Here is a 16,690-nt window from a genome sequence, read left to right as displayed (position 1 = left end):
TAGCTGATAATGCTGTATTATATAATTGAAATTTGCAAAGAGGGTACAACTTAAAAGTTCACACCTATAGACAGATGTAGATATAGATAAATATATTTACAAAGAGAGAGAGAGAAAGAAATAAGAACTTCTATATCCATGTGGAAAAGGATGAATTTTTCTCTACTTCTTTTTAAACTGCAACTGCAAATAACAAGGAAAAACATAAAAGGTAATTTAAAAGTGTTACTTCCTTTTAAAATGAATTTGGTTTTTACTAAGAAACCATAAAAGACTGAGAAGCAAATTGCATACATTTATTCATGGGATGAGGAAAGTCTTTTTGTACTACACAAAAATAGGAAATTTCAGGAAAAGATTAATAGATAAAGTACATGTAAAAATGTGTGTGTGTGTGTGTGTGTGTGTGTGTGTGTGTCAGTCATTTGGGGCTGCTATAGCAACTTACCATAGACTAGGTGGCTTAAATAAAACCATTTCTTTCTGACAGTTCTATAGGCTGGAGGTCTGTGACTAAGATGTCAGCGTGGTTAGGTTCTGGTAAGAGCCCTCCACAGGGTTGTAGTAGGCTGACCTTTCACTGTGTCTTCCCAGGATGGGAAAAGAGTGAGCTAGCTCTCTGGCCCCTTTCTGTAAGGGCACTAATCCCATTTATGGGGGGTCTACCCTCATGACCTAATTATTTCTCAAGATACTACCTCCAAATACCTTCACATTGGTTATTAGTTTCCAACATATGAATTTCAATGGGACACAAATATTCAGTCCATATACGCATGCATATCCATCCATCCATCCATCCATCCATTGACTTATGTTTGTTAGTGTACATAAATATGTATCTATACAAACAAATTAAATACATGAATAAGCAAATAAAGGACCAAAAATCTCCAAAAATACTTTGAAATTTATGTTGGCCGAGTGCTAAATCCTTAACTGGTCCTGATATGTGTAAATTGTGTATGATCCAACTCTAAGGGACAAAATTTGCATTCACAGGGCTTGTACATTTATAGATCTGAATATTGTAGATTTGTCAACTAGAAAATTTGCTGGCAGATTACAGATACTGAGGTGTGATGTGGAGGGGCTGCTTTTTCTAACTTATACAATATGCTAATTGGGCGGGGGAGATGATTGTTGATCTTGCCAGAGGAGACAATACAGTCCAAGTCTTATTACATACTGCACTTTTTTATTCACGTTTACATCATTTGCTGGTTGCACTTATACAAACAATATAAAATGCCTCTGTTCAAGGAAATATTTACAAACATCAGGCTTTGTAGTTTCCCGAGTCAAGTTCTCTGATAATAGCAAGGCCACAGCCCAGCCTTTAAGCATCTCGGAGAGCTCCCTGACATTTAGCATCCTAAATAAAAAGAAAAAAATTATAAAGATTGAAATAAAAATAATGCCCCATCTGATGAAATTGAACTCAACATCACAGCTACTGAAGTAATGCAAACAAAAATATGAGATGCTATTTTATTGCTTTCAAAATGAACAGTTAAAAATAATGAAAATCCTAGCATTTGCACAGAGGCAAGAAATTGCTAATCTCCATCATTAAGGCTTTTTTTTTTTTCCTGAGACAAATTTGTTTGTATCTCAAAGTTCTTTAAAATATCATCATTTTACTTCTAGGAATTCACCATATGGAAATAATATTCAAAGATACCAATGAAGCTATGTATACAACAATTTTCATTTTACATTATTTTAACAGTAAAATACATGTCTTATGATTAAAAATAGAAATACTTAAAGTGGAGTATTTTCAACACATTTCCAAGTTTAAAAAGAAGATAAAAATATGTGAATATGATTATTATTGCATTTTAATTAGTACACATAATATATTTAATTTATGTAATGGATAATAGATTACATACTCCATAACCTATTTTATATACTCTTATCTGTTAGACCTAAGATGTATATATTGTATATTATTAATCATATAAGACACATTGTATATTTTCTTAATAATGTAGTGTATGATCTATATCTTGTACCATATCATGCATAACTTACTATATTTGATCATATTATAAATACACTAAACAATGTAATCAAATATGATTATATTTTATGACATTTACTATATTTAGCTTCTGCTATAGACTGAATATTTGTGTCCCTCCAGAATTCATACATTGATACCCTAACCCCTAATGTGAGTATATGAGGAGATAGTGCTTTTAAGGAGACAATTAAGGTTAAACGAGGTCATAAGGATAGGGCTCAGATTTAATAGTCTTAGGGTCCTTATAAGAAGAGACATCAGAGAGGTCTCTTGCTCTTTCTGCATGCACACAGAGGAAAGGTCTTGTCAGTACACAGCGAGAAGGAGGCCCTCTTCCAGCCAGAAAGTCAGGTCTCACCAGAACCAAATCTGTCAGTACCTTGATCTTGAATTCCCAGGCTCAAGAACTGTGAGAAATAAACTGCTGTTGTTAAAGCCACCCAGTCTGTAGTATTCGGTTATGGCACTTGAGCTGAAACAGCATCTTTCAGATTTTTGGTTTTTTTTTTTTAATATTTTTAAATTTTAAAATGTTTTTTGGTTGTTTTAAATGGAACTTTGCAGCATTTATTATACTTTAGCAGAAGTCTTGGAATACCAATGAAATTAGGTGAAACTATAAAGACATTTATTTTCTCAACCAGAAATCAGTTCTCTGTTTAGTAGAAAGCAAATTCACTCTTGGTCCAGTGGCTCAGTGATACCATGAAGGACCTAAGTCTCTTCTCATCTTTCCCTCTGTGATCCTCAGAAGATTATTTAACCTCATAGTTGAAGAGGGGTTTTTTTTGCTTAAGTTTTTATTTAAATTCTAGCTAATTAGCATACAATGTAATATTAGTTTCAGGTGTACAATTAGTGATTCAACACTTCCATACAATGCCCAGTGCTCATCACAAGTATCCTCCTTAATTCCCATCAGCTATTTGACCCATCCTCCCTCCCACCTCCCCTCTAGTAACCGTTGATTTGTTCTCTGAAAACAGACAAAGAGTCTGTTTCTTGGTTTTCCTCTTTTTTTGCCCCCTATGATCATTTGTTTTGTATCTTAAATTCCACATATGAGTGAAATTATATGATATTTGTCTTCCTCTGACTGACTTATTTCACTTAGCATAATACTCTCTAGCACGATGCTTGTCATTGCAAATGGCAAGATTTCATTAATTTTGATGACTCACTATGTAGATATAGATATAGATGATATAGATAGATATAGATATATATAGATATAGATATCGATATCTCACACCTCTTCTTTATTCATTCATCAGTTGATAGATATTTGGGCTCTTTCCATAATTTGGTTATTATCGATAAGGCTACTATAAATATCGGGATACCTGTACCCTTCAAATTAGTATTTTTGTATTCTTTGTGTAAATACCTGGTAGTGCAATTGCTGGGTCCTAGGGTAGTTCTTTTTTTAACTTTTTGAGGAAACTCCATACTGTTTTCCAGAGTGGCTGCACCAGCTTGCATTCCCACCTTTCTCTGCATCCTCACCAACATCTGCTATTTCCTGTGTGGTGAATTTGAGCCATTCTGTCAGGTGTGGGGTGATAGCTCATTGTAGTTTTGATTTGCATTTCCCTGATGATGAGTGATGTTGAGCATCTTTTCATGAGTCTGTTGGCCATATGCATGTGAAAGACAGTTTTTATGCTGAGGTTCATACTAGATAGCATCCAAAACAGGAAGAGAAGTAAAAAGAATGATTGTGTTTGTGGCCATATACTGAGCCATATCTCTACCTGCAAAAATGCAATTATGAGCAGTGGTGAATGGAGTTACCATGATTGTTTGACTAATAATCATTTAAACCCTGGCTCTTAGCCTACCACAAAAAATTGTATTCTATTGGTAAAGAGCAAAATTGAGGTTCACTAATATTATTTGAAGTGAATTTAATATCATGTTATGCGTCACCTCTAGCTCTCTTTCAGGATGGCTGCCAACAAAATAATATCAGCACTTTGACAAACATGACTTAGACTCAAATGAGGGTTAAATCCTAGTGAGGTTGTTTTTGTTTGTTTATTTTTGTTTTGTTTTTTATAGCATTGCAAAATGAAAGTTCTACAAGAATGTTCCAAACAGGGCTCATGCCTTTTCACACTAGTTTGATGAGGGTCCTGCCAACCTGTGATGGATGTGGTGGTCCCCATTCCCACCTCAGGATAGAGATGCACATTCCCCAGCTGCCAGGAATGTTTGTACAAAATGGCAGTCATATTGAGACTGTATTTCTTCTCTGTGGTTTCTCTGTAATGTCCTATTTCCAAATTGGTAAAAAAAATAAGAGTATCCTTTTGCTGTCATATAAAAGTAAAAAATAATTAGTAGTTTCTAGTTGGCATAACATTACTTTTCTGAAACAAAAACGTTTAATGTTTTATTTGGTTTAATTATAGTAGTGTAAATTGTCACCCCAAACATTCATAAGAGACTTTTGTTCCTTCAAATGCTTTGTGCAAATTAGGGACATGTGGCTGAGGCCCAGATATGGCAAAACCAAGCATAAGGAAAAGAAAACAACCATGGAAGATGTGGTAGGCAGAATAAGAGTCCTTCAGAGATGTCCATACCCTAATCTCTGGAACCTGTGGATATGTGACCTTCTGTGGCAAATGGAAATCAGGGGAGCAAATGGAATAAAAGTCATTAAATTAGCTGACTTTAAGAGAGGGCTAAGATTTTAAGATTACCTGGGCAGACCTAGTGTAAACTAATCCCAATGGCCCTTTAAAATAGAAGAGAGAGGTCAAAGAGGACATCAGAGTGATATGATGTGAAAGTCTCCGACCACGCTTGCTGGCTTTGAAAATGGAGGAATGGTGCCAGGGTCCAAGGCATGTGGTCGGCTTCTGGAAGCTGGAAAGTACAAGGAAACAATCTTTCCTCTAGAGTCTCCAGAAGGGAATTCAGCCCAGCCTACATCTTGATTCAACCCTGTGACACTTCTGACCACTGTAACTCTGAGATAATAAATTTATGTTGTCTTAAGGTACTCTGTTTGAGGTAATTTGTTATGACAGCAGTAGGAAACTAATATAGAGGGCTTGATGCAATTTGGGTTAGGGATTGAACCCACAAGAATAAGGACTCAAGAACACACAGAAATCCAGAGACCAGCATCTCTTTGTCCAGAGAATAGAAGTGGGGGAATTGAGCCAACTTTATATATAGTTAGATATATAGATATCTAGATAGATAGATCGATATCTAGATATCGATCTATCTATCTATCTCAAAGATAGGTTAACCTTAACCTTAACATCTAGATTTAGCTGTAACATAAGATCCTGCCTCTGATGTTGTGACTGTTGCTATTGTTACCACTGGTGCACTGCCTGATTTTGGACACTCATATTTGTATTTTACCCAGTTCTGGGTTTGGGTTCGTAAGCCTGTATTTATGCTACCCTCTAAAATCAATCTCAAAGCTATAATTTCTCTTTGGCCATATATTCCACAAAGACCACAACCCAGCTCATCTTCGAAAGCTACATTTCTCAAACTAGTGTATGCTAAAACAGATATGTCCAGAGGCTAGCTGGGGGATAAGCATACAATCTCCATAAATAATCTTCAGGAAATAACTGTTTTACTCAAAGACCTCAAGGAAAAAAATTTTTAACATTGCAGTTGGACAAGCAAAACTATAGAAACTTTTTCTGTTTTAGCCAATATTATCCTTTAAAAAAATCTTTCATGAATATACCAATATTTATGTGCAATCAGGTGTTGGGAAATTGGGTATTTTGTGCTTTCAGAGAATCATATGACATCAGTGGCATTAATACTGTGGTCTTGATTCAGCCAGAATGAATCATGTTATTTCACTGGTTACCAACTCATCCTAGTCCCCACCCCCAAACCCAATCATATTAGCCTGAAAATAGGAGACAACAGCACTGGATTTTTTGTTTAAGTTTATCATTTTATGAACCAATGTTGTTATTTTCATTCATGGTTACACATGCATGCACACACACACACACACACACACACACGTACACACATACACATTGTTCACTAACCAAAAATCATTGACAAATATGCTCCATCAAATTTTTGGTTAAAAAAATAATTGGCTATCAGGAGCACCTGAGTTGCTCAGTTGGTTGAATGTCTGACTCTTGATTTCTGCACAGGTCATGATTTCAGTGTCTTTTTTTTTTTTTAAGATTTTTTTTTTATATATTTGAAAGAGATAGAGACAGCCAGCGAGAGAGGGAACACAAGCAGGGGGAGTGGGAGAGGAAGAAGCAGGCTCACAGCGGAGGAGCCCAATGTGGGGCTTGATCCCATAACGCCGGGATCATGCCCTGAGCCAAAGGCAGATGCTTAACCGCTGTGCCACCCAGGCGCCCCATGATTTCAGTGTCTTGAGATCAAGCCCTGTGTTGGGCTCCATGCTCAGCAGGGGGTCTACTTGAGATTCTCTCCCTTTCCCTCTGTCCCTCACCCACTCACATGTACTTACTTGCTCTCTCTCACTCTCAAATAAATAAATAAATCTTTGAAAAATAATAATTAGATAGTCATTATTTCATTTAAATACTGAAAAATTTGTCTTTATTATATTTTTTAATTTTCTTTTTACTTTTTAAAATTAGAGTGTGCTTAAAATTATATTTTCAGGGGCGCCTGAAATAAATAAAATCTTTAAAAAAAAATAAATAAATAAATAAAAATAAATAAATAAAATTATATTTTCAACTGGGATCATAGATAAGAAATTAAGACAGGAGGTTTGAGAAAATGGAGGCTCGGTAGGAGCTTATTTGAATGAATTAGGGAAATTCAAAATTATTTTAAATCATTGGGTGTTGAAATAGGCATGTTGTAGTCTCTGAAATAGAATAAATTAATTTTACAGTGACTCTCCTAGCTCTACCGAAACTATAGTTAGTGAATTTATAGAAGCTGTAGTTAATCTCCGTAGTATTCTTTGCTAATGATTTGTACTTATTATGGAGGAGATGCAAATCAGTCTAATTCAACAGAAGTGATATGGTTCAACTTCTGAGACTTGTCATCAAGAGATCTTGGAGATTTTATTTTACCTGTTTGGAAATTTGCCTTCAGATCACCATATATAGAAGCCCTAAGCTGCCTAATGGAAGAGAAGAAGTCACATGGAGTAAGGCAAGTGGACTCAGCTGAAGGCCTCCAGATCAATTATCTAACAGCAAGCGCCAACTTCAAGACACATAAATGAGGCTACCTTAAACTACTATCTAAAATTACCATTTTAGTTATTAAATCCACAGTTGCATGAATGACCCAAGGAAAAACCAACAGAGACCCTTGCTTCTCTGAACCTAATTCACTGAAGCTGACCTTCAGAATCCTAACCGTAGAGTTACTATTTAAGCTTCCAAGGACAAGGGTTGCTTTGTTACATGGCAATAGATAATCACCACAATATTTATGTCTCGTGAGACATCAACACTTCATGAGAACACACTAAAATAAATCAATGGACCTCTTTAACACTGGGACTGGAGATCTTCTTAGATCCACATGTTCGTTGATGGATTTTCTATCTTTCAATTTAGACATTTTTTTTCACAAATGCATAACATGAGTCAACTATTTTTTAGTCTCAGCATTTTTCTCGCTATTTTTTCAAGTGCCCACCAATGATTTATTTACTATTTCTCCAGCCTTGCGATTTCCCCAGCCTATTCTCTCCATCCTGCCTCAAAGCCAGTGCCAGTTGTTGGGAATTTTGTTTTTGCACCATCCTAGGTAGTAAGTAGTACCTGTATCATTTATCTATAGATGCTTTAAAAATCACCCCAAACATAATGGGTTAAAGCAAACTATTTCATTTGCTCACTATTCTGTGGGCAACTTGGCCTGGCCCTAAATGAGCAGTTCTTTTGCTGGTCTTTACTGTGTTCCCACATGCAACGACAGTCAACTGATATTTGACCGGGACTGAATGGGCTGTAGTAGCTTCACTCACATAACTGGGAGCCAGTAATGGGCATAGGTGAAGGCGGGCTCTGCTGGAAAAATTGGACCCTGTTTTATATGACTTTTTATGTGCCAGTAGGCTACACTAGACTATTTTACATAACACTCCCAGGGCTGCATTCAGGGACAATAAGCATAGAAGCAGAATGCCACTTGAACCTATGCTCATTCTGCCATAAACTAATGGTCAAAGCTCATCACAAGGCCAGTCCAGATTTAAAGGATGGTGTAGCAGGTTGAATGATGGCCTCTCAAAAGATATGTCCAGGTCCTAATAACCAGACCCTGTGAATTTGAAAAAAAGCGTTTTAGCAGATATAATTAAATCAAAGGATTTTGTGAGGAGACAATCTAGGAATGCCCTAAATCCAATGACAAGGGTTGTTATAACAGACAGAAAAGAAGAAGACACAGATAGAGAAGAGGACAGGCCATGTGAGGATGGAGACAGAGATTGGAGTGAAGCGGCAACAAAGGAATGCTGCTAGCCACCAGGAACTGGAAGGGGCAAGGGAAGATCCTCCTGTAGAGACTGCAGAGGGATGGTGGTTTGCTGACACCTGGATTTCAGACTTCTGGTCTCCAGAACCGTGACGGAATGAATTTTTGTTGTTTTAAGTCTCCAAATTTATAGTAATCTGTTACCATGGTCATGGGATATAACCTATACTTCTTGATGAAGGTGTGATTAACAAAGTCATTTTGCAAAGGGGTGAACATGGGAATGGGAGGAATTACCACAGATGTATTTGAAGACACTCTACTACATGTATGAAATCATTGCTCTTGCAGCAGCATTTGAATGTCGTTTTCATTAAAAATTGGAAGTTGAATAAAAATAAAAAAATTATTCAATAAAATGAGAGATACCTTGCATAGAAATAATACAAGTTAAATTCAACACGCAAATTTTTTAAAGGCTTTAATTTTCTTATTTATCAGTTTTATGATCTAGGAAAAGTTTATGTTGATAAGAGAAAAATTCGTTATTTTTTAATTTTTATAGATGAATCAGTTTTGCACTAAAAAGAAAATAGCTGCAAAAGATGACCTTATTTCAAAACCTGATGCGTTTAATAGTTTCAAAAGGTATACCTGAGCTATTGACTGAAATATAGTTACTTACTTCATAGTAGCAATTTGCATTTATATTTTTGTTTCTTTTTATAAATATAGTCTCTACAGAACAATTAATTTGAAAGTTGCTTTATAGAAAAATAGATGTTGAAGATATTTTAACCAGGTGTGTAAATTCTTTTAGCAAACAAAATTGACCTTCAAAAAAGTAATAATAAATGCTAGACCTATGCCCAGATGGAGTTACGGTTATGGGGAGCCAAAAATGTGAATGCTATCTCAAAACAAATTCTTTGTAAACCCAGATTATTACCTGCCTAAATCACCAATGATGTCTCAAACTTATTGTCAAGACCTTAACTATCACAAGGTGATCAATGGAATGATACAATCAGAGGTCTTGAGCAAAGAAAAAACCATGTTTTTAACATTCATGTTTGAAACTGATTTATAATAAAGTAGAAAGTATATCTGCAAAAGCACCTTGTCACACCCTGTCATCCTGCAACACCCTATGCTGACAGTTTTTGAACCCAACATTATACTGTTCTTGCTGATTTAGTTTCTTCCTTATGAAGGGGGAAAAATAAGGAGATGCAAAGAACTTGAAAGCTCAGTAGATAGAATGAATTCAGTCTTCCTTCACCTTGATCAGCAATACTCCACCAAGTTGGGAAGCATTGTGGATATATTTTCAAGGTTTAATACTCCCAAAAGACAACTTTAAGGCAAAAGCTATATGTATATTTTACGGCATTAACAAAAGTTAAAAAAACAAGGCAACAAAACTACAAAAACAATAAAATGCAGCAACTGGATGAAGAGAAATGAACATGGGGATTATGCTCTGTTTGGAACTCTTAATTCGTCTATTTGTGGTTTAAATTTCAGCCTCAATGGGAAAGTAATGAATAACATCATGAATTAATTTTCTTCACTGAAAAGAAAAAGGTAATTATTGCCTTCAGAAAGACTGACCTGTGGATAAAAGAGCCATTTAGTTGACCATATAGCAAACAATTTTGCATTTCCCTTTTCCCCTCCCTCCTCCTCCCCACAAAATTAAAACTCCCCTAATATTTCATTTCTTGGCCAGCTTCTTAGACAGCACACCCTAGTAATTACCTGAGTATGGTGAATGAAAAAATACCATTGTTACTTATAAGTACGTATTAATGGAAGGCTGAGTTTATCAGAACACTATAAAAACATACAATGAAAAAATTGCTAGGATAATGTCACTATTTTAATCCCAGCCCATATTTTTTTAAATGATACTTTCAATGTAACAGCTAATCTTCCATTTACTGTCAAGAAAAGTAAGAAACATCCCACCATTTGTTGATAATTCAAAATATTGTATATTAAAATAAACTTCATATGTTTTTCATGAAAACCTTCAAACAGAACCATCCGACTTGAAATATTACAATATTCATACAAGACGTAAGTCCCCAGATTCCCAACACTTGAGTTCCCCTTCCCCTTGGCTACTTAAATTTGAGTTGAGGCACTTTGTTCCAAGACATGTTTGTCAACACAACTACCTTGTGTTTTTGTCAAACACTGTTTTTGAGGTACATTATCTAGCCAGATGTGTTATAGACAACCAACAATCTACTCTGAGGGTCTTTAGGATGTTGTGTTTACATCAGCCCCATACGTTTGGGTTGATGGGGGAGGTATCATTCATGAGCATGATGATTCCAGTAGGAAGTTCATCATTTCTGAAACTCTTCCTCTAACTTCTTTTGCTTTGCTAGTTTGTCCTGACAGCTGGCTCATCTCACTCAGTGCAGCTACTATACATATTAGCCATTGGGTTAAAAACTTACCTCTGGGCACATCAAAGGCTGACATAACCATAAATTAAAATGCTCTCATCCACTTCTTTCCCCATCCACACACACACTCACCTTTGGATAACATTTGCAGATCAAAATTAATTAACAATTAAAGCTGATGGTGTTATGGGAAGCTCACTGATGACATTATGAAATTCGGTCTTTCTCCAGATTTCACGCGAGAACTTCTAATACTACCCAGGTCTTTTATTTTCTTTAAAACTTCTTGAAGGGAACCTTGGTAGCTCAGTTGGTTAAGCATCTGCCTTCAGCTCAGGTCATGATCCCAGGGTCCTGGGATCGATCCAGCCCCAAGTGGGACTCCCTGCTCAGTGGGGAGTCTGCTTCTTTCTCTCCCTCTGCCCCTCCCCCTGTTAGAGCTCTCTCTTTCTCTCTCTCAGATAAATAAATAAAATCTTGAAAAAAAACTCCGTAAATTCGAGGCTTAGCTTTTATCAGTTAATTTAAAGACCTCTTTAAACTTTCATTAACTCTCGGAAGGACACTATCGTATTTTTTATGCAGTTCATGACTTCATATAGATTATAAGTATTGTTAGTGTCTTCATGTCTTCAAAAGGCTTATGTTAAAATAAATGCTAATTCAGTCCTTCACGTACTATTAAATTCCCTGTATGTAGATTGGAAGGGTTTTATTTGCTGTATTTTGATAAATAAAAGAACAGTACGCACCATATATCAGTTTAGTCGTTGGCATTTTCCATTAGTATTTCTAGAAGTGTTGGAATTTTATTAATGTAAAGAGGCAGGACTCAGTTGGAAATGTCAAAACTATTTTTGTTAAAGAGATGATCAATTTCTGGTGACATTGCTACAAATTGCCAAAAGGTTTGCTTTTAAATTCAACAAATAATAGCTTTAAGATTATGTGATTTTTCCAAATAATACATTATTCTTAAGAATACTACCTAATCAATGATGTGTGGATCCCAGCTGCTGTCTTCTAGAAGGATACCAAAAAGAATGGAGAAATTTGCTATTTATAGTCAAATTTCAATTTATTAGAATTGTTATCTTGTCAACATACTACTTCTGTGGCTTACTTCACATTCTTCTATATAAATTCTTTCTAGCCTTCCAGTTCCTCTATTTTTTTGAAGAACCTGAGGTAAGCGAAATAACATTCAAGTTATCCTATATAGTTTTGACATATGCACATATGCACTTCTATAATGTTTGTGGCGTAACGCTTAAGGTAAGTGGATAAAATTGGTATGGTTATTTGTTTGTTAATGTTTTCTATGTGTTTCTAAACTAATTGTACAAATAATTAACATTTATCTATATTCAGATAATTGACCTTTATACAATGAAGGATCCCTTAATTCTTATAGATATCTGAAGTTCTCAATATATGTATTTGTTTCGTGGTTTGACATGACATAAGCAGCAACCTATTTCCTTGCAATGGGCATTGTTACGCAATTTTCTAAAAACAAATCATAGTAGAAAACTAATATGGAATTTTGGAACTTTGACATGATGTATCAGTGCGTGAGCTTCCAATATTTCCTTGGTAAGCATAAAAGCTTACAAAGTGAGCTGCTGAAGGATAAAAAAAAATCACAAAGTTAGTTTTGCTTATATTTTTATTTAAATCTCCCTCAGACAATTTATAAATTTTTTCAGTCATTCAATAAATATGTATTGTGTGCCTACAACATGTCAAGCACTGTTTGAGGGACTAGAGATACACAGTGAACCAAAACAAAACCACTGTTCTAATGGATTTTATACTTGCGTGTGTTGGGGAAAAGGAGTATTACAAAAATTAGATATGTGAATAACTTGATAACATTTCTGTTATTGATATAAAATAAGGCATGCTAAGGGAGGTAGTGACACCTGGGGGAGTGTTGCTAATTGATATCAGATAGCAGGGCGGGGAGGCCTCTCTGATAAGGTGACATTTCAGTAGAGATTTAAAGTAAGTAAGAAAACGGGACCCACAGATAATCCTGTCAAAAAGCATCACAAGCACAGATGGTAGAGTAATGCAAAAGAAAGAAATAGGATCTTGCTTATCATTGTCAAGGAGTAATAAGAGGCAGTGTGGTTAGAGTGTTTATGTTCTCATCACCAATGTCTGGATTTAATAATAATGCTTTACATGAGACCACTTTAAAATTGACCAAGTTTTTGCATATATTTTTATGTTGATTCATACAACATGCTATGCAATATCTTTGGAAGTTATTATCTTAACTTTATAAAGGAAGAAATGGAGGTCCAAAGATTTTAAGGGCTCTACCTCATTCTTCACAACTGTTGAAGGCTAAACTGGTACTAGAATCCAAATCTCCTGATTCCTGACCCGTTTTGCTCCTTATTATATTTTGTGTCAGAGTTAAACTAGACTGGGGTTTGATTACTCTCTGAAATATCCAACCCATGACTTGAGAATCTAGAAACAAAACCTGAAATAAAACCTTTACATAAAATTGCATTCCTAACAGCAACCACAGTGACTATCTGTTGAAATCTTCACATTTTAGAGGCAGGAGGACTATGGCCAAGGGATAATATATTACTGAAGTTTGTAAGGCACTGGAACTTAAAATTGTTTTTCTCTTAAAAGATAGGTTATTTCATTGGTCTTAGATAAAAATATTATCAACCATCATTCAATAGTTAATTGATGTGAGACTAAAATTGTTTGAGTCCAAATACTCAGGGTATGTCAGAATGCCTATTTAGCATCTCTGAATATACACCATCCTCCTATCAATTCTTTGATCCCTTTCATATCCCCTCCCTAATGCACATTTACATTATCTCCTCCTGTAGAAGTCTCTTCAGTTGTTTGAGATAAAATTTATGGTACCACTCTGCAAATCATGTATTTCTCATGGAGTTCAGAACACCCTTAATGTTTGGGCTTACGACTCCTTTTGCAGCCAGGATGTTTTCTTATTGTCAGTTAGGGTTTCAACGTATCTGTCCTAACATCCCCAAACAAAACAAATGATAAACTTCTGTGGGCTGTTTGTATTTCCAGCCTCTTTGTTTTATACACATACACAAACATGCATATACATATGCATATATGCATGTGCATATATGAAAATCACTTAACAAAGTGGTTGATGTTGGTGATAAAAAAGAATGATTTCTACTGGAATGACTAGTTATGTAAAACTTGTTCTTATGAACTCTTCTATTTCCTGAATCTTATAATTTTAGTGTCTATTTTAAGTTAAATTTATAAGTATCGTGTCCATTTCAAACCAAATATGTACTCATTTCCCTTTGGAGATATGGAGAAAAAAGTTGAAAATGTAGTGCCTTTTATACAAATGCTTAATTTTTTTTCAAATTCAAGTACTGAAGTAATACATAAATGAATTAGTCTTTAAAAATTAAAATATTGGAAATAAATCTGTTCTTTGTCTCCTGCTGGCAATCCCAGACTTCTCCCCATTCCAGTATCACTGCCTCTGCTCGACATGAGTTAGAGTATCCTTTCTGAGGTTTTTCTCTGCATTGACACACATATCTATGTGTCCACAGATGCATCCTTACTATTTTGGTTTGTGATAGATAAATAGATGATAGATAGATATGGATCGTATGTATAATTTATGTATTTTTCTACAACATATCAGTTTTACATACTATTTCTTGGAAGTACTCTATGCTTGTACATACCCATATACATCTTTTTTTTTTTTAATGCCACACAATATTCTACAGTAGGAAATAACAGTGAGTGTGTTTAAAGGAGAAATTTGGGATGTCTCAAGGACTTCCTTTAGAATAAGAATCAGAGAAATTTTCTCCTTGGAACTCTCTGAAAAAGCCCCTTATTAGTGAGCTAAGCAGTAACAGTTCCTTTACCAGTAAGTCGAGCCCTTATACTCCCTAATTATGTCTCAAGGGTTTAATAACCTGGCAGACAGAAGGAAATCAGTTTCATGCTTATTCCAAAAATTCTTTAAGGAACAAGAACTTTGCATTGCTTTATATACTCAAGACAAATCAACTGTTAAACCAAGATTTTTTTTTTCTTTTTTAGAAATTAGGAACAAGTGGCATAACCTACACTGAGATTTTTACCAAGGAAAAGACATTTTCTAAAGTATATACAAGGGTGAAGGTGATAATTCAAAACACAAATGAACTCAAAAAATTGTGAAAAAATTAGCAATCATACAGACATGCTTTCTGATGATCAATGAATTACAGGGAAAAAGTAAATCACCTTTCAGTTGAAGACATGGGAATTGACTAGAGACCCAAGTATTCAGATAAACCAAAGTATTTTGGGTTTTAGTGTGAATATAGCAGACACGTATCCCAGTTGACATATATCCCAGAATAATTTTAATTCTTGCTCAAGGTACATTACATAAAGGGTATCAAGAAATAATTTTGAATCTGCTTTGTAGGGATAATTTTTTATAACTTAAAATGCAGAGTGACAGAAATCTGAGACCATGATTATCTTTTTTATTACTAAATTTTAATTGACATAGAACGTTCTATTAGTTTCAGGTGTACAACATAATAAGTCGATCTTTGTATACATTGAGGAATGATCACCACAGTAAGTCTAGTTACCATCCATCACCACGGTTATCTTCTGATGGAAGCATAGTCCTGGGTCAGACAACACCACACATAAAGCACTAAATGAAGAAACCAGTAGGTAGAGCAAACTTGTTATTTCAAAAGACACACAAAACCAGAGTGACAAAAGTTCTATCCTGAGAAAACCCCAGCACAGAAGCCTAGAATGGGGGTGGGATTTGGATATAGGTCAAAATGTAGCCAAGTAATCTTTTTTTTTTTTTTTAAGATTTATTTATTTATTTTAGAGTTAGTTGGGGAGAGAATCCCAAGGGGACCTCACTGAGTGCAGAGCCCAGTGGCTGGGGGCGTGGGGTTGGGGAGAGATGGACTCTTTCTCACAACCCTGAAATCATGACCAGAGCCAAAATCAAGAGTTGGACGCTTAACCAACTGAGCACCCACACACCCTGCAAAGTAATGTTTATCATGCATATTTAATTTCTAAATGAATTTATATCTCAAGATACTGGTTGAGTAACAGAATTCCTCAAAAAATCAAATCAAATGAAATATCAAGAATTAACTGCAACTCTAAATTGAAGTAAAAAACAAAAAACAAAAAAAGAGATTATTTTGGAGGAAAAAAAAAAAGCCCTGGAGAAATTATAGATGAAATAGTTTCATTTTTGCTCAGAAAGTGTGGTGGACAACCCATAATTCAAGAAGACTTTACATCACAAGAGCATCTCAAATATATTTGCCTCAGTGTGTATATAAGTTATTCTAAATGAATGTCACTATTTGACACATACTGGGGGAAAAAATTAGTTATCTCAAGCAATCCTGTGACAGCACTACAACACACATATTCAATATCGTTGACATTACATTATGGGTAACAAGCCTGGTTTGTGCTAGATAAAAAGAATAATGGCAATAGGCATTGTTTGAATGCTTACTATGTGTTAGGCAATTCACCAAGCATTGTGCATAGATTCACTCACTTAATCATCACAACAACATGAGATGTTATTAACCCCATTTTAGATGAGGGAATTGCAGCACAGAAGGAAAAACAATACAGTAGACAAGGAAGAGGAAGAAAGCTGGAGAACCAGAAAATATGTGGACTTGTGTTCAAAGATCCATGAAGCTGAAATAAATTTTTTTTTGGCTATTCTTTCAAGGCTGATACATTCCAAGATGATTGCTCC

This window comes from Ursus arctos, unplaced genomic scaffold (assembly GCF_023065955.2).
Source record: "Ursus arctos isolate Adak ecotype North America unplaced genomic scaffold, UrsArc2.0 scaffold_9, whole genome shotgun sequence".
Taxonomy (NCBI): Eukaryota; Metazoa; Chordata; class Mammalia; order Carnivora; family Ursidae; genus Ursus; species Ursus arctos.
Note: the sequence above shows the minus strand (reverse complement) of the source record.